Raw genomic sequence first — 19,418 nt, 5'->3', positions numbered from 1 at the left:
AGTTATTGAGAACACTGCACATGTTGTTAAAAAAAGTGTGAACAAGGTTGACTCATCCTTTCAATTCCTCAAGCTTGCCCTCGTATTCATAATAATCAAAAAACCAGCCAACCTTGGTCTCTTAAGACCAGTTTACACGCACACGCACTCTCTGACACCCTTTTTAAGTGGAGCAGCGCCAATTAATCAAAGCAGAAATACCTCAACCTTGGTATTAAAATGAATAACCAGACACATTTGAAGGAGTCCTTGTGTCTGTCCCTTTCTCCCTTTCTTTCCATCAGACAAAGTGATGCAGTGAGGAGAAAAACATGAAAGAAACCGGAGAGCGAGCTGCTGCACAGGGTGCACTGTAGCAGACACAAAAAGAGCTGGATGGGCAGATATTGGCAGACAGACACAGAAAGAAAAAGACACAGACAGTGATAAGAGCAGACATATACAAGGTCCTCTGTGGCCTCAGTCTCCCACATGCACGTATCCCAGACTTACCTCCAACAATCATGACTTCGTAAGACGAAACAGGTGTGCGAGTCTCCTGAGCTGGATATCACCGGAGTGCTCTGCCTAAAAAAGAGCAGTGATGGATTTAATTTCCCTAAAAAGGTTCAAAATATATATATATTTTTTTGCAGCTTTATAGTTGAAGATTTCATCAGAGTTTATATTTATCACATCTTGCAACACACCTTTTATTTTTACAGCAGATATTTTGATCTGTCATAGCAGAAGCACAGCTGAAACAAATTATGTAAATGATGGCTCAGTTCCATTAAGGTTTCCAGTAAATCACGCCAGTGAGCCAGCATGCACGATACCAGGAACTTGGAACAAACTCGCTTAAATGTATTTTCATTTGAATGGGGTTTTTTTTGTTTGCTTGGTTGTTTTTTTAGCAATGACAGGCCAGAATGTCTCTTTGGGTAAATCGTTGCACCTGTGAGAAAAAAACAAACAAAAAGGAAAAATAATTCCTTAAAAAATAAAAGGCAATAAGAATTAAAGGTCCAGGGTTTAAGGGAACATATTGGCGTAAATGGAATATATTATTCATTACTAGGTTTTCATCAGTGAATTATCACCTAAAATTAAAAATAGTTGTGTTTTCATACCATTGAATGAGCCATTTATATCTACAAACAGAGTCAGGCTGTTTTTAAATACTGTTGCTACATTTTCCTATGAAAAGTAATGCACCCGAATTCGTACATATCCCATGCAATTATGAGCCCTTTTCCGAAACCCGACCACAGTAACTTTACTTTAATTGCAAAACTGAACTGAACTTTGATTACTTATTAGAAAACAAAAAGAGAAAAAAAACAATATAAAAAAACAACTCCAAGGCAAACGAGACTTTAAAAAACTGGTAAAAAAAATATATAATTTTGCAACATAATTCTAAATATGTAATTATTCTATATTCTGTAATTAAATTTTTCCCCAGCTTTAAAAAAAAAAATCTGAATGTATTGATTTCTTGCAATTTGTGGAACATTCCTTACCAAGTTGCTCATTGCCTTTTTCCCATGTTTGGAAAAGAAATCACAACAATTTGCTCAGGGTTCAAAGGGTTAAATGACTAAATGAATTAGGATAATACTTAATCCACTGTTTATACTGCTAAGCATCCACAAACACTACGTAGATGCCGAAAACAGAAAAAATTACTGGAAAAGCTTGGACACAATACACATAAATGCCTGGGAACAGACCTATCTAATAAACAAAGGGATCATATTTTAGATGCTGAGAATTCCTCCTCAATATGTGCCCATCACAGGTTAATTCAAATCTTACAGAGTCCATTACACTAACACCAGGCTTCACCTGATGCTGGCCTCATCTGATTCATCATTCTACTAAAATGCCATTTCTTCACATGATCGTTTCTATCAACGAAGTTCTGTATAACATTAAACTCAGAGAAACTCTGATTTTCTCTCATGGGCTCATTCCAGGAAATCTGAGGCCCTTTTATGGAAAACTGACCTACCATAATGTCAAAATGCTGAATGTGAAGTATACTGATGTATAATTTATATATCATGGCACCAGAAATTCCAACAGTGTCACAGAAAAGTCCTATCTCTCATCATTCACCTCTGTATGCATACATCATCTGCCTTCAGGTTTCCAAACACACACAACTGCATCAATGAGCAGCTTACCGTTGAAAGACGTTTATTGGATGTCTATACATCTATTTGTCTTTAGATGATTAGTTCTTTTTTTAATGTTTTACTTTAGACGTTTAGATTTATTTTAGTTTAGCTGTTTAAATTTATTTGTCCTTGTCCTTATGTTTAGATTTTGTTATTCAAGGTTGAAAAGTGAGTGTAATAGACGTCTAGTCAACGTTCATAATGTATATGCAGGGGTATGCAGTACTTTTAATTATTTACAGGGTTTTATGTATGATGTGATTTTTTTGTTATGTGGATATATGGAAATGTCAAGTTATTGTAGCTGCAAACCAATTCCCCCCCAGGGACAAAAAAAGTATCTATCTATCTATCTATCTAATCTACTGATAATTTTAAAATATGGTCTAAAATCGTGCTATATGTAGCCTATAAATCCTGGTCTATAACAGGGCTAAAGCTTGGAGATGGTGTTTAAATGACATCTATTGCTTAGTGGGAGGGTTTATGCACATCTCATTCCTTTTATCATCTTCAGCTGAAATCAAATGGCATCTCCCAGATGTCGGATATGCGGTGCAGTTGCTTACATGGAGGTATTAGTTGCCAAAACAACAACACAAAATCATACGGTTACTTCTAATACAGAAACAGCGAGAGGTTAAAAGCTCCAAATTCCCTCATTTCTCTAATTAATGCACAATTATTTCACCCTTCTGTGCCAATTACAGCCGTATTGATGAAGACTCCAGATGTGCCGTCCCTATAATTAACAGGGTAATATTACAGCTTTCCTTGTGCTCACTAGGGTGCGATTTCACCTGCGTTGAGCTGTGTTGAGCAGTGACAGCCTGGTGCTACATTACGCCAGGCTGTGAAATTGATGCGGCTGTCAGCTTCAATTAGAGACGTAATGTCTTGGATCAGAGGAGTGGGACTGGCCCAGGGAAGGGGTGGGGGTCAAAGGGAGGAGACACTGTGACTCGGGCTGAAGGGCAGCTGCTTAGGGGGGAGAAGAGGCCAGAGGTTGAGGTGTGAGGAGGTCAGCAGAGAAGCTGGGAGCCAACGTTTAGGGAAAAGGGCTTAGCTACAGCAACAATGAGGCTAATGATGAGAGAAAGGGTTGAAACTACAGCCTCTTTATAGCATACAGCACAATGATCTGCCACAAAGGGGACAGCAGTTTGACCATGACTGTCCATCCACCTGTTTGCTCCTCTAAAGCATGAAAAATCTAAAATCTACTGTGCACAAGCAGTCTGATGTGTTTTATTGCTCCACTCATTGCAATTCACAATACAAAGGCAAAATGTTAAGACACATTTGCCCCGCCTGCTTCTCTTCCCTGGAGTTTTTGCCTTCCTGGCTGTCTCTACTCTCTCCCAGTGTCTGGCATTTGGCACCGAGGCTACATAAAGGGACTGAGATGTCCTCCCTCTCAGTCTCCACACTTTCGATCTCTGTCTGTGTGCTTCCCTCATCATCATCCACCTGAGTATAACTATCTGACCTGTTAAAAGTCAGCTATCTGAGTAATGAAAAGATAATGTGCACTCTGCTCCTCTCTCTTGCTAATGATGTGTCCTGCCGCCACATTTGGTCATGTTTCTTGGTCAAAGAAGTCTTTTGACAGATGCGAAAAATGCAGAAAATCAGATCCTCTGACAGACTGCCTCTAAAAGACATCAACAGCACAATATGGTGAAAGTTGGCATACGTTTGGCTTCATTTTTGTACAGTGGAGATGCATCATCCATCTTTATATACAGTCTACAGACAACAAAAACGTTCCAACATCTCTACCTAAATTTAACCAAATAAATTCTGCAAAGCAAATACCTGCGCTTCCTTGCTCATAGTTCCTTCAGCAAGCTTCCTCTCTCCTCGCTCCTTAGGATGCATTTTAAGAATTGAGATGCCATTCAAAATGGTGTACTGAGATTGATTTCTGGGTGACAGGCAGGAGGCCAGGGGAGAGGGGAGAAAAGGAGGAACAATACTGGGAAATGGGAAGAGGAAGAGCTGCTTGTCTCGATGCACTTCTTTTGCGCATAATAAGCCCCAAAGTTTTGTGGAGGAGAGTCAAAATATTGAAAATCTCTTAACCTCAGAAACACCAATTGACAAAACAGTCGAAGCTTTAAGTAAAGTTGTTAAAATGCTCAGAAAACATGGAAATTTCGACATCAATGACAACTGGAAAACTCCATCTGCTGATGAAGTTCAAGTGATATCATCGAAACCCCAAGACAAGCGACAAAGTGTTTTGTCAGTTGCTAAAGAAAGCTTGGCTGAGGTGAAAAAGTTGGCATACTGGAAAAAAAGATGCCATAAAAGTGTGATGATGAAAACAGATTTTAAAATTATACCCTACCTCTGTTTCTTTTGTTAACAACTTTTTTTTTGTCATTGTGCCCCTCGCTGTTTCATGTTTCCTTTGCAAGAAAAACTCACCTAAAAATTAAGAATAGTCCAGATGGCAGAGCTTGTTGCATGTCACACACTCTATCACCACAGTGGCTAATAATACACCAGAGTACATGTGGATCATTAGAAAATGTAAAGCCATCTTAGGTGGGAAACATGTAGAAATGCTGTGATGCATCAGAATAAGTAGTCCTTAATTAATTTTCTGATCTTATCACATATTGACTTTATTTGCATGAAAGTAGTTGATGGAAACACATCCTGAGTCACATTTTATTAAAACTGCAGAAATTAATTTAGAATTTGTAGCATTTTAATAGAATGATAACATGATGATTACATGATAAATTCATGTAGAAAAATGTGCAGTAAATCTCTTTTTTATTGTGTGTCTGTGTATGTGTGTCTGTGCGGGCGGATGGTAGCACATTCACGAGTCCCCTGCCAGGCCAGTGAGTCGAGATTTAGTGTGAATGCAGATCTGACAAGACAGATTAATCTGAGAAAAAAAGAGAAGAGAACAAAAAAAAAATTGTCCTTCCTTATGTTTACACCCGCCGCATGCCCAGATTAATTACAGACACACACAGGAAGTACACATCCAGAGACAATGTAGTCATTTGTCTCCCTGAGCACACGCACACACACATACCGACACACACTCAGGAAAGATAGCACCATGCTAATGTGACATCTCTCTGTGCCTCGGGGATGTGGATGAGATTATGTCTCCGTGTGTGTATGTGTGGAAGTTGGATGGCAGGAAGTTCATTACCGCCTTACCGCTCAGTGTGAGGTCACCCGGCACAGAGCTGCTCCCTGGGACCTGAATGGCATGCTGGGAGCTCAGCCTGAGGGGGGAAACACACCCAGTATGATGGCACATCCCTGACAGCAGACATATAACACAAACATGAAAGCAGAAATCTGAAAACAAATAATCCCAGAATAATTTACATCTGCTGTTTCCACTGTATATATGCATACATTATTAATGCTCCCTGTATTATTAAACATCTCTGCTTTGCAGGCACACCTGCAGAGGCACAGTTTTGCTTAAACGACTTGAAATGATTACATCCAAACAGCTTTGTTTAATTATTAAAACTGTGCTTCTACTCAGCTCCAGCATCTGCACATCTCCTTAATCACGCGCATGAAAAAAGCAAAACTTGTAAAAAGAAGATATAACTCCATTTAACAGAGCCTGTGAGTGGCCATAGAGAGAAAAATTAATAAATGGTGGTTATATTTTGGTTTATTTGTGCACACAAGGTATAATTTGTGACCTCAATTTAATCAAATTGTTCCCACATTTTGGTTAAAACAGAAGTTAGAGCAAGTAAGAACAGTTACAAAAGGTATTTAATCAAATCCTTCATATTTGACTTGACTGCTAAAAAGTGGGCTGGTTTAGAGTTCAATGAAGCTAAAACAGCAGAGTGAGTTTAGCGAAGCCGGTAGTGATGGAAGAACCTCAAAGCTATACTTGAGTAAAAGTAGAGATATATTGCTGAAAAAATAACTCTGGCAGAAGTTAAAGTTACATATTAAAACATCACTTGAGTAAAAGTCTTGATATTTTCTGTTCTTAAGTATAAAAAAATAACAATATCAAATGTTAAGCACTGAAAGTAAAAGTACAGGTGAATACTGTTAATAAAGAAGCAAGCCGTCATAATTTTGAAAATTATTAAGTTTATACACCTCCTTAAATATGGAGCCTATGTTACACGAAAAGAAAAACTAGGCCTTTTTTTTTTACATCTTAAAGGATTTAAAGAACAAAATCAAAATTTTCCTTCCTATCTGTCCATCAATCGTCAATTCATCCCTCCCTCTTTTTGTGATGCCAAAATTAAAATAAAATATATAAACTGTCTATTTTTTTAGCCATCGGCATGAGACTCGCTTTGACTTTTCAGTTCTGTCGTGTTCTATCCGGCTCTCTGCCGCTCACACACACACACACACACACACACACATACACACACACACACACACACACAGACACACACACACACAGACACACACACACACACACAGGGTTTTTGCAGAGCTCCAGACCGCCACGACTCCCTGGAGCTGCTGCCCACTCTCCTCCTGGTGAAGTAGGCTAATCTTCGAGCCGCAGGGAGTGAGGTGGAAGGACCGTGCTGACTGTCTGTATAAACACTTGTCTTATGAACACAAATTAAACCAAAACACAGGAACAATTTAAAGAAACTAACGTAACAAGTTATATATTGTGTGGACAAATTATTCAATCGTGGTCTTGATTTTTTTCTCTCTCTCTTTATGGCCCCTCCCGGGCTCCGTACCATCTTCATATTGAAGCATTATTATTTTCTGACTTTGAAGTGGGGAAAAAATGAAAAAAGTGGGAAAAAACACCTCCAATATTTGAATTGGCTGAATTTATCTGTATAGCCGAGGCAGTGCTCTGGGATTATGTGGTGTTGGAGAGCTATACTCCACAGGAGTTGGGTTGAGGTGTGTGTTTATGTGTGTGTGTGTTCGTGTGCGTGTGTGATTGAGTGGTAGGCCAGAGTGCAGCGAGACACAGGTGTATTAAATTGGGTCAGCGTTTTCATTTCCCAGGGTGAACACACTCACACTCACACACACACACTAACAAAATTGTGCTATTTCAAAGTGAACCCTGATGCAAACACACCTGCACATGTTATGCATAAGAATACACACACGCACAGTCATACAGTACGCGTGCATGCACACACACATTAACACTTCCCAGATAAGCAGGATTAGGAGTTATTCTTGCATCTAGGCAAAGATTCTCAGCCGGTATCTGATACAATAAAACCAGAGGAAGTTGTTTTTTATGGCTCCTTTTGTGACTGTGTTTGTGTTTATGTATGACTGTGTGGAAACACCGTTTAAACGGCCACCATGTCCAGGGTTTAAACCACAGGGGAGGCAGGTCAGAGGAAGGTCAACTCCCTTCAAAAAGTCCTGAGCAACCGTAAAAAAGAAACAAAGTTTGAACTGTGCTTCTGTGTGTGTCTGCTTTGGCGGTGGCCACCTCTCCTCATGTTCACCTTCACATTACAAAAGTCTATTTTCAAATCATGAAAGCCGCTCTGTTACAGCAATAACAACAATAGCAGAGAGCAGCAAGAATCAGTACAGTGGAGCTCAACAAAAGGCACAGGCAACACGCTGAAAAAATACATTAAAAGAGATGAAAAGCAGAACGGAGCTGGCTTGTATGAGGCTAGACAGGCAGAACTCAAACCTGTTTGACACATTTTCTGCTTAAAGCAAACTAGCAGTGCTACTTGATGGCTTTGTAGATCATTTTAATTGTGAGGAGCAGCACAAAAATTGTGACTTTTAGTGTAAAGACAGCTAAAATACACTGCTGGTGCTGCAGCTGCTAGCTTGATAACAGTACCAGCATGGGTTAGGCGGACACTAAAGTTAGAGGAGAGACGGAAACATAAATTGTGATGCATATCAAGCAATGCTCAGCTTTTTGCACCTCCTACTGTGGTGAACGCATGTTGGAAGTGCCAGCTAAAACTGCAGCATTGCCTGAAACCCACTTTCAATTTTGTGAATTTGAAAAAAAAATGCAAAAAAATGCAAAAAAAAAATGGCGATTTCACTGCGTTTTTCACATGTAGACCACAATAATACTGAAAACCACTATACTTAAATGAGTAAAATCTGGACTAGATTATCCCAGAGAGGCTAGATATTATTTAAAACAAAATTTCAGATTTGTGTAACCTATATAATATTTATGAAAATGCAAAAAAAGGGCCAGATTTCACTGCATTTTCCCCCCTGTAAACCACATTAAACCAGGTCTCTCTAGACGACCACTAAACTTAGACAGGTCTAATCTGAACTATATTATCCAAGACAGGCTAAAGAGTATTTAAAACACAATTTCAGATCTGTGAAACCTTTATTCTGGTTGTGAAAGTGCAAATATAGGACAATGTCACTGTGGGTTTTTATTTTTACATCTAGAACATATTGAACCATGTCTCTCTCAAAAACCACCATACTTAGACGGGTAAAATATGGACTACATTATCTTAAAGAGGCTAAAAATTCATTAAAATATAGTTTCAGATTTGTGAAATCTATAATCTATTTGTGAAAATGCAAAAAAAACAAAACAACAACAACAACAAAAAAAGTACATTTCCCTGTGTTTTTCACATCTAGGCTACACTGAACCAGTTCTCTCTTCAAGACCACAACACAGACAGGTCAAATCTGGACTAGATTATCACAGAGAGGTTGAAGATTATTTAAAATACAGTTATAAATTGTATTGTATTATACTGGTGAAAATGCAAAAAAAAAACCAAACAAACAAAAAAAAAAAAACATTGCACCTCTCTATGAAAATCTAAACGCAGTGATATCCCCCTTGTTTTTCATTTTCACAAACAGAATATAGGTTTCACAAAACTGAAGATGCATTTTAAATCATCTTGAGCCTCTCTGGATTAACCTAGTCCAGATTTTACCCGTCTAAGGGAGATCTGGTCCAATGTGGTCTACATGTGGAAAAAAGCAGCAAAATCTCTCCTTTTTTTGCATTTTCACAAATAGCTACAATACAGGTTATAAAAATTTTAAAGTGGGTTTCAGGCTACGTTGAGATTATCTTAAAACGTCAAACATGCTTTCATCACAGCAGCAGGTACAAAAAAACCCCCAAAAAAAACAAAAAAAAAAACAAAAAAACGAGCATTAAGTTTCCCTTCACTGCTGAATGGGAGCTACGAATCCGAAACTAACTTCAGCGTCGTTAAATTGGATATAGTTGTGCAGGCTAGCTATAAATGTTATTTGTTTTCAGTAAAAATGACAACAATTTCAAATGACACGAGATGTTTAAGCATGTTGTCGCTCCTTGACTTTTTGGCTCATGCGGTATTTTACACTATGTCCGAGTGTAACGTAGCGTAGCAAGCAGAAACTATCTCGGCTAGCTAAACATTAGCTTACCTGAGTTTACGTTCCCGTAGTTAGCATGCGTTGAGAGGATTCACTTCCGACTAAACAAGTATTTAAAGTGTCTCTTTTATTTATTAAACATCCGCTTTCTTTATACTGAAACAAAAAAATGGCATGGTTTGATTCTTCGGCTTAGCTGAGACACTAAAATGAAGCAAAGTGATGAGTATTGTTATGAGCGTCACCTGCGTTTTTCCTGACAGGTTTTGGCTGAAGGCTGATGCTGCGTTCACTGACAGTCAGACAGACGGAAATATCTTCTGAATGGCAGGGGGGGAACAGTGGTGACGTCGTATTATAATGAAGAGAGTAAAAACAATACATTCACTAAAATTATTTAATGTCCATTACTTTGTACAATTATTTTCGTAATGTCCAGAAATTGTCCTGATCGCCATGTTCTCCCCCTGTGTGAAGGAGGTATGTATCATCCATTTGTAGATTTCATCACAGAGGAAAGCAAAAAAATATTTAGCTTTGGACTGTGATCAAAATTAGATCTTTTTTTATTTTATTTTGGGGGTTGTTTTTTTCCTTCTTTCTTTTATGCTAATGTGAGTCCTGTTTTCTGTTTTATTCTGTCTTGTATGTTACACAAAGCAGAGGTGGTCAGGGTTCAACAATAATAGGGGTAAAAAGTGAGATTTGTACTGCCTTTTCTCTCTTAAGGCATATTTAACACTGTTGATGCTCAATAAAAACATGTTTACAAATGCAGGGGAAAAAACTGAAACACCTGTCCTGTTTAAAACTCAATAGTGGCCTAGTATTAATGTTAACCTACTGTAGTTTCAAGGTCTCAGATCTCTTAATATATTTGCAGACTGTAACTCTTAACTCTCCACCATGCTGAAAGTGAACACAACATTGCCTCGTAATTTGGGGCATTTACTACAAGACAACACCAGGGTTTTTTTAATTTATTGGACAAATGACTATTGTTGCAAGAAGCACTACTGACTGGGATCAGCTGATAGGAAAATAAAGTGACTGTACACAATGCATAAAAGAGGATTTTTTACTCTTAATTGTTGTGGTGTCTGAGGTCTGCAGTAATACAGCTAATATCAGGACAAAGTGACACTAAACGTGCTTGGCGCCACCTGGAAAATTTAGGAAGTGCATCCTAAATCTCAATGTTCAGTCATAGTCGTTGCCACTTGTAAACAGCTCCAGATGTGTGATGAAAGAGTCGAGCTTTGGACCAGAATACATTTCACCTGCTGACACTTAAATTGACTCAGATTTTTTATTATCTCTCCCAGGCCTGGACGGGTTCATGCTTTTAGTTGTTTGTGGAAGTGAGTGTGTTTGTCTTTCCACAGCTAATCTGGCACACCGCTGGAACCATCAGCTTCATATTTTTGTGCACATCTATGACTGTATGCTCAAGGAGTTTTTGACCGATCTATACCATCATTGACTGCTGACTTCTCACTCCTCATATCCAGCTGGTATGAGCTGCAAGTGGTCAACAAAATCACATAGCAAAAGGCATTTCCGTCAATTGGCCAGGCTAAAAACAAGCCTCACTTGGGTGCAGATCACATTTTGGCCTTTGTTGTAGCTCAAAAAACTGGCACCAATAAAAAAAATTGGTCTCATTTGAATCAGAGCATCTGCAGATTCATTTCATACCTGATATGTTACAATCCACTAAAATTGTGCATGATACAAGATGAATGAATCCCTGTTTTTGTTATCTTTGCAGCCATCGTGACAGTAACGCTGTGAGATTTCACAGCGACAATGGTCTGCAGAAATGTGATGAATTAGTGGTACAGATGCTACAAATATCCACAGCTGTGTGTAATGGCTGCTGCTCTGGCATCATTGGAGACCCTCTCCGATGCAACACAGTCTGTGAAACTGCAATTTCTTTAATGTATTTCTCACTGACAGGTGCAATGAATGGTGGAGGGGAATACATGTCAATATGCAAAAGCATGTTTAAGAGCATTTCGACATCCATTTATGGTGAAGTGAGGGTGTGGAAATGAGACTTGTGCTCGTGCTCGTGCGCTCAGTGCCACAATGATGATTTATAAAACAGAGCCAGGTGTATGCATGACTTTATAAATCTGATGAAAAAAATGCATATGCATATTCTAGGATTTTGCATCTGGCCCCTGGACTCAAATCAGGTGCTGTCATGACTGTTCAGGTTACCTGGTTTATGCTTTTTTTTTTTTTGTCTGGCTGCGTCGGGGCCACTGGAGTCTATCAGCTCTTCTTTGTTCGGGAGGAAGGGTTTTTACTGGACATTGTGTCAGTGGTCTGGTAACACGCTGATTATGTAACCTGCATATTGTCTCCCCTTCATTCCACTGTCAAACATACACACTGGACACACAACCTGTCCTGACTTCTCTGTTGCCCACCCACATACCCCCAGACACACCTGGTGGACATCTGCACTGAGTGCACTTTTCTCATTGATGTCAGTTGCGTTGACACAGAACTGTTCCTGTCACTGGAGTGTATGTATTAACACCAGTGTAGCTGACACAAGCCATTATCTTCTGGTCAACAACCAAAACTTATATTTACATTAAGTAGACACACACACATACACACACCTGTTAGACACTCTCTGTCAGCACTGGGTGACACAGCAGGCCTGCAGTATTCACACCTGTCTGAATCACTCAACACGAAAACAGCTCAAAGGCAGCTGGACGGCCTGCTAGACTGGCGAGGAAGATTCATCGTTCCGTCCGAGAGCTGGAGTGACGTGACTGATGGCTCGGCGATTTAACTTCTCGCAGTGACATTTGTGTGTCAGTGGGGACATGATGGACCAGAGAAATGTCAACTGACCTGTCCGATTAGACACGGTTATGGAAAAATCACACAAAAATGTCAAAATAGGTGTTTTTCCCTGATATGAAGACTTTTGAATCAAGAAATCCAGTGACACATCCACCACCGACCCTGACATATTATTTGCAGTGATAAAAAAAAAAGCAGGAAATGTACCCAAGAGCTTGTCTTGGAAAGATAGATCGTCTTCAGAGGACATAACCACCTGTGCTTTACAATCCAGAGTGATGAATTTCAGAAAGAGTCTCAAAATGACTCTGTTACTGATTCCTGAAGGAGAAATACTCTCTCTAGCCGCAAAATAAATAAAACCGCTGCTGCTTCCCTCTACTGTCTGTCTTTCTGTCTCGCAATCTCATTCATTTTAACAAACACACACACACACTCACAATCAGCTGCAAACACACAAGATCCAGCTGCTAGACTGTGTCACTCTGCACAGGTGCCCAAAGAACTACAGAGTTTCATTCATCAATCTGTGCTTCAAACCTGCAACAACTGCGCACTCTAAAACAACTCACTCTCTCTCTCACACACACCCACACACACACACACACACACACACACACACACACACACACACACACACACACACTCCAGTTCTCTTTCTCTGATTAGACTCCCAGCTGGTCTCTGCGACAAATGCTCCTTTGATGCATCTTCCTGGGGGCCAAAGCCACCATCAGCACCCTCCTCCTTCCACTTCTCTGCTTCTTTTTCTCGCTTCCTGCATGACATTAAAGTCACTTCCAGAAGCCCCCTCGCGAACCGTTTACTCCCCACTGTCCTATTCAGCAGCAGCAGCAGCGGCAGCTCTGTCCTCCAGCAAGAGGATGAGAGAAAAGAGAAAGGAAGATGTGTCCCTGTCGTTTTGGATTCCTTCCCGCAGAGTCGCCAGCTTGAGCAGTAATGAGACGTCCACTTCAAAGTCCTTTGTTTTTTCTTATTACTGCATCAAGCAAAAAAGTGGGAACCCGACTGCGAATAGGCGTAACTGTACATTCACACTGCTCTACTTTCACAGTGTGAGGACAGCTGGCTCACTTCAACTCCTCACAGGTCGTAAGTCATCAGGAAGCCCATAGGAGTTGTATACTGGTGTAAATGGGGAGAAACTGCAGCACTGACTCATCAGTTTGACAGGAGAGAAAGTGATAATTACCCACTGAAGCGGCAGGTTGCCATTACTTTCATTGCAGGTTTAGGGATTCTGTTGCATCTGCAGCTACATTTGCATGCACTTGACTCCCCCAGTAACGAACAGTTGACATGATATGTTTGATAATTAGGTTAAATGTCTGGGAGGATGTGCCTGCAGTTAACATCACATCCTGACAACCGAAAATAAGAGAAGAAACATGGAGGGACATCCTGTGTTTGTTCTTGATGAGTCTGATTTTCCACCTGTGCTTAAAATGAACTGATTGGGTAAAAACACCAGGTTACTTCCAGTTGGCACATGTGCAGAAACAAAAGACAGATTAAGGTGTAAGTACCTTCAGTCATTCTGTTAATGGGATTATGATTCTGTTGTCAGCCTTAAAATAACAAAAAAAAAATAGTGTTGAGATGACAGCAGCTACACTGTAAAATCTGAAAAGTTGATCCTACTTGAAAAACTGATTGCCTTGAAAAATGTAAGTAAATATAACTATTAATCTTAATTTATGGTTACTGAAATATTAAATATTTTACCCTTTTAAGTGGTGTTAATCAAGCATTTTAATGTCTTTTGCTTCGCTCAAACACAGCAAGGGTTCATACAAACACAAAACAAAGTACACCATTAAAAATGCACAAATGTATAAGATACAAGAATGCAAACAAGCATGTAGGAGCAATAAGTTATATAAATAATAAAAACGCACATTTTTACTGTTACCTGATACAGTTATTCTGTGTTCATTGCCAGCGTGGCATAGGGAATAGAGGACGTCTTATAAGACGAGAGCAGCTCTATCTCTGAATGTAATGGATGTGAGCCATCTGCAATTACATGTCATGTCCAAAATTCTTTTAGTTTTAATCAATTCAAAAAAGTCAGAAGTATCACACTTATAATTTTATGAGCTGTTTAAGAGGAAATATGAGGGTTGAATGGCTTCCTTGTTGTCCAACACGGGAGAAACAACCTTCATTTTTTATTTTATTGTCCTGCCTATGAAGACATTTAGGATGTATTTTTCAGTAAAATCACCTCCATTTGTGCTGATTTTTTTGGAGGGGGTGGATGACCATGAAAAAATTACATTGTTTTATAAGTGAAACCTTTTTTTTTGTGGCCCTGAGGAAAGAGTATTTTGTTTGGGGACTGCACAGTAAGATAAGATGTATTTTTTTTATTGACATTGAATTTTAAATACCTTTTATGAGAATCTCAGTGTTTTGTCTGACATATGGCATTTTGTGATATTGCTGTTTGCAGACTCTGAATATGTCAGCACGGCAGCTCATTCAGGATGAAGTGCAGCTTTTGGCGACTGGTTGACCTCGGTGGTGAGTTCAGTGTTAGCAGCAGTGACACGCTGACACATAACTGTGTATCAGCCTTTATTAAAATAGATTTGCTCTAAAGTGTCAGTTTGCAGTAAAATATGTCAAACTACTACATGTAATTTGTTGTGCACGATCGCTGGAGGTGCAGAAAAGACTGAAGAGGAACACAGAGGACATACTGTATGTGCCGGTTATTCCTCAGCCCGACGCCAAAAGTCAGTTTAGACACTAGAATGACTTCAGCCAGAAATGGATTTGACCGCTAAATACCATCTCCAGACGGAAAGCTTTCACTGTGACCCTCGCAAAGGGTCAACATTTTACCGCCATCACATTAAAATCCGAGCAAGGGCTTGATCTCACTTTGAGGGCTTAGGCAAGAGCTATTTTTCCAGTGTTGAACTTTCACATTTTATTTCCAGCAAATGTGGTGCACCTACCTTTAAAACCCCAAAGTCACTGCAAATCCAAAGAAATGATGTCACCGATAAAGAAGCATGAGCGCAGAAGCAAAGGACCAGTCCAGGTAGAGCAGTCAGAAGGAAGCTTGTAAATATGGTTCTTTATTGCACACATGACATTTGTTTTCCTTTTTTTTTTTTTTGGTGTGAGCAACAAAAACTGGCATTACATGTTTTACACCCTATTCAAAATTCTCAGTCTAACCCGCTATAAAAACAAGGTAACACAAAACAAATAAAGGCTACTTCACATAAAAACTTACAACTCCACAAAAAAAAGAAAAAAATCTCACAGATTTTAGTGCACCACTATAATGGATGAGGAACTTACAGTTTATACCATACTAGTATAACTTTAGAAAAGATGTTTTTTTTTTTTTTATCTATCACAGTCAAAAAAATAAAGAAAAAGACAAATCCAGTGGGGCTAAAAAATTTCTTTCTGTATTTTGGTAGCATTTGCCCTTTAACCACCTGAGTGCTACATCGCTGAGAGCAATACTGATTGGTTAACCTGCCGTTTAACTCATTGGAGGAATGTTTGTTAAACAGAACAGAAAATAAAAAGATTGACAGGTGAAAAGGTAGTTAGTAGATAAATGCACTGAATGCCCTGCGACAGATTTGGAAAGGCGCTGAGAACTCAGTATGCAAACATACTGTGGTCCAATCAAGGAAACTATAAAAGTAACATGGGGCCCTTTGTTTATGTGTCATGATGTAACGTTAGCAATTAGATCTGTGATCTCTTAAAAAACCAATAAGAAAAAAACATGCACATGTAGATACAAAATGTCAGTCAGCATGAAGTAATGTGCAATTTTTAAATTTAATGGAAATATTTTTTAAGTCAAAGGTGAAACAACAAAGATATTTTTAATAGAAGTGGCAACAAAATCCGGCTCCAATGCAAATTTCAAAACTACCGTCATGTCCTTTCCTTCTTTTATAGTTTCCTTGGGTCCAATCAGGGAAAAAAGTTCTCAGTTGATCAAATTCAAAACTGGATCCATTAAGCCAAAACTTAATGGTGGGAAATCTTGAGGCCAAATTCCCAATTTTGGGTCAAACTTTCCCAGTTTTTATTTGGAAGAATATGTGCTGGAAAAAAAGGGCATTTAGTTGTTTTTTTGTGCTCAACAAAAAAGCTTTTGGCGAAATAAAGGAAGACACAATATTGGCACTTGAATGATAAAGTACAAAAATATATCATTTCCCAATCGCAGGAAAAAAGGCACTTTTTAACTCACAGATGCAATATTTCAGGCAGTGTTTGTAAAAAGTTGTGCTGCTGTGGAAATTCCACTTTTTAAAAAAAAATCAGCTCAGTGGTTGAAATGAGCCACTGAAAACCTCTCTGATGTATAAAAAGTTGAGGCTTGTGGACGGACTCGAGCTCAGGTTGTGTACGGCGCAGAGAAGCCAATCAAAAAAATAGTAAAGGCCAATCCTACATTAATAAATAACAAAAGGCTTACGGCTGACAACACCAGATGTAAAAAGGAGGGAAAACTGTTTAGGCCGGCTGCCAGTAATCCAATCTTTGTCTCTACCTGCTGGTTTTTAAGCAGGTGTTATAGGCGACTAACGCCCGTTTTTTTTTTGATCAAAGACACAAAAATGTTAATTTCAGCGAGGAGAGAAATGTTAAGTTTGACGTTAGACACTTTTAATCCTTGTTCTTTGCTTGCCGAGACATGAAGAGGATTGCAACAGTTAAGGCCAAGTTGTTTTTTTGTTGTGCAGATTTAAAAAGGAGGGAAAACAAGGAAAAAAATCTTGAGGCATCACTCAGTGGGTTAAAGTAATAATCGGGATTAATGAAGTTAATCTTTTGCTTGTGTGTCAGTGTCAATACCTTGAATTAGTGAGAAAAAAAAGCTGAATAGAAGGAAGAGAGCTGAATGAACCCAGGGACGAGTGCACTGACACAGTAGAAGAGTGAACAACACACACTGGCAGTGTTTCAGACGAAAGAAAAAAACCCAATAAATACTAGCTAGCTGAAAGCCATATCAGCATTTTACACTGAAAGGAATAGTAAGGTTTGTTTTGATCCCAAAGTACTTCATATTGGCATGGTGTACTGGTGTGTGTCTAAGCATTATGGATGCTCCCAAATGGCCCAGTATTAGCCATTATATCAATAAGCTGAATGGGGAGAAGTGTTCACCAAACAGACAACAGCTGGTGATAACCGTAATGCTGCTATCCCGGCATAACAAGCCATGGAGGGGAAAAACTGGGGACAGCTTTAGACTATCACACAACTGTCATCTATGTGTCCGTTGTAACTACATCTATAATGTTTGCTCATGAGATGATCTGTTCTCTATATAATTCACAGTAAAATCCTTTTGAGATGACTAATATGCAGTATTTTTGCACAGATTATGAGCAGCCCTAATAGTTAGAGAAAGAGGATATTGGTGGAAAAATGTGTTTTTGACTCTTGTGTACAGACACCCTTTTTAAAATCTGACCCAGAAGTTAAACGGCAACTTTGGCATTTTTCAACCTGGACCCTATTTTCTCATGTCTTTTTGTCTTAGTGACTGATGGGAACAACATTTTTTTAAATTTAAGTTAGAGACAGTAAAACAGGCTACAATGTAACCGCTTGGGGCATTTGTGCACAGTCAATTTACATCCAGTAAGTGTGTTTTTGTTCGGATTGTTATTATGTCTGACAGCCTCATGGGGAAGATTACTACAGAGAAAGATCTTTCTGTTAGAAAGAAGGATCCTTTTTTAAACAAAATCATCATCCCCAAACAGTAATTTTAGTGTGTATAGAGCCAGCACATTTTTACATCTATCTGGATGAATTAAGGGTTTGTTTCAATTAAACCACAGTTGCTAATTGCTGGAACGGTGGGTTTTTTTAAAAATAATAAAATGACAATGATAAAATGTTTATTTAAATGGAGTCTGGTGGGTTTGGATGAGATTATTATTTTACTTGTCTGACATCATTATGGGAAGGATCCCAACAAAGATAAACCTTTTTGTTTATGTGTATGATCATTTTTGTTCAAGCAGAAACAGGCTCTGAAATCGCCAAACCCACCAGACTTCATTAAAATAAACAGTAATAATAACCGCGCAGCAAAATCTGGGGTCCAAATTGTCCCAGGGAAAAAAACAAAACAAAAACACTTCTTGACTTGAAGCTCTCTCAGTCGATTGAGGGTCTATGATTGATGATTTGCATCTCTGACGTTCATGGGGATGCCCTCTTACTATTACTGTTCATTTAAATGGAGCCTGGTGGGTTTGCCAATGATGATTTTGTGGCTGTTTCTGGATAAACAAAAAGGATCTTACTTACTTGTCAGAAACTTAATAACAATATGAACCTGTCAGTGAAACACTTTTAGTGAACATACATTGATGGTGCACAACTGCCCCCTAATTACATTGCAGCCTGTTTTAACTGCTGCTGGCTGGATCTTTCAATTCTGGACCAATTTGAAAAACTGTTGTCTCCACAGGTCACAAAAACATGAGAAAATAAGGTCCAAGTTGAAAAATACCAGAGTTGCTTTTTGAACCAGTGACCTCATGCAGCCCCTCACCCCCCAACTATTCCTGCCGTCTCACGGGGTCAGTGACACAGAAAGACAGGACAACTAACAAGAGAGGTTGTCTCGAAACAGAGACGACGAGACACAGCAGCGGTGTTTGGAACTGAGCGGGGAGGGCAAGTATGAAGAGTGTCAGCAGATTTCTCCAGCACAGAGGTGAGAATGCGTGAGCGGGAGTGAGGGACGCTTATCAACTCGTGCAGTTTCCAGTTAGATTGTGTGTATGTGTGTGTGTGTGTGTGTGTGTGTGTGAGTGTGTGTATGTGGAGCATATGTGCACAGTTCGACTAGTGTGTGTATTTGTGCAGTGTCAGTGTAAGTGGTGGCCAGACACCAGTTTTAATTGTGTTAGTCCGTGAACCAGACCAAGGTAATACATTCATGAAACTGGTTAAAAACACAAGACAAAATATCAGCAAGTTAGTAAAATTCTTACTAAGAATGTTTTATTAAAATAAATGCCAAGAGGTTAATAA

This window comes from Plectropomus leopardus, chromosome 14 (assembly GCF_008729295.1).
Source record: "Plectropomus leopardus isolate mb chromosome 14, YSFRI_Pleo_2.0, whole genome shotgun sequence".
Taxonomy (NCBI): domain Eukaryota; kingdom Metazoa; phylum Chordata; class Actinopteri; order Perciformes; family Serranidae; genus Plectropomus; species Plectropomus leopardus.
Note: the sequence above shows the minus strand (reverse complement) of the source record.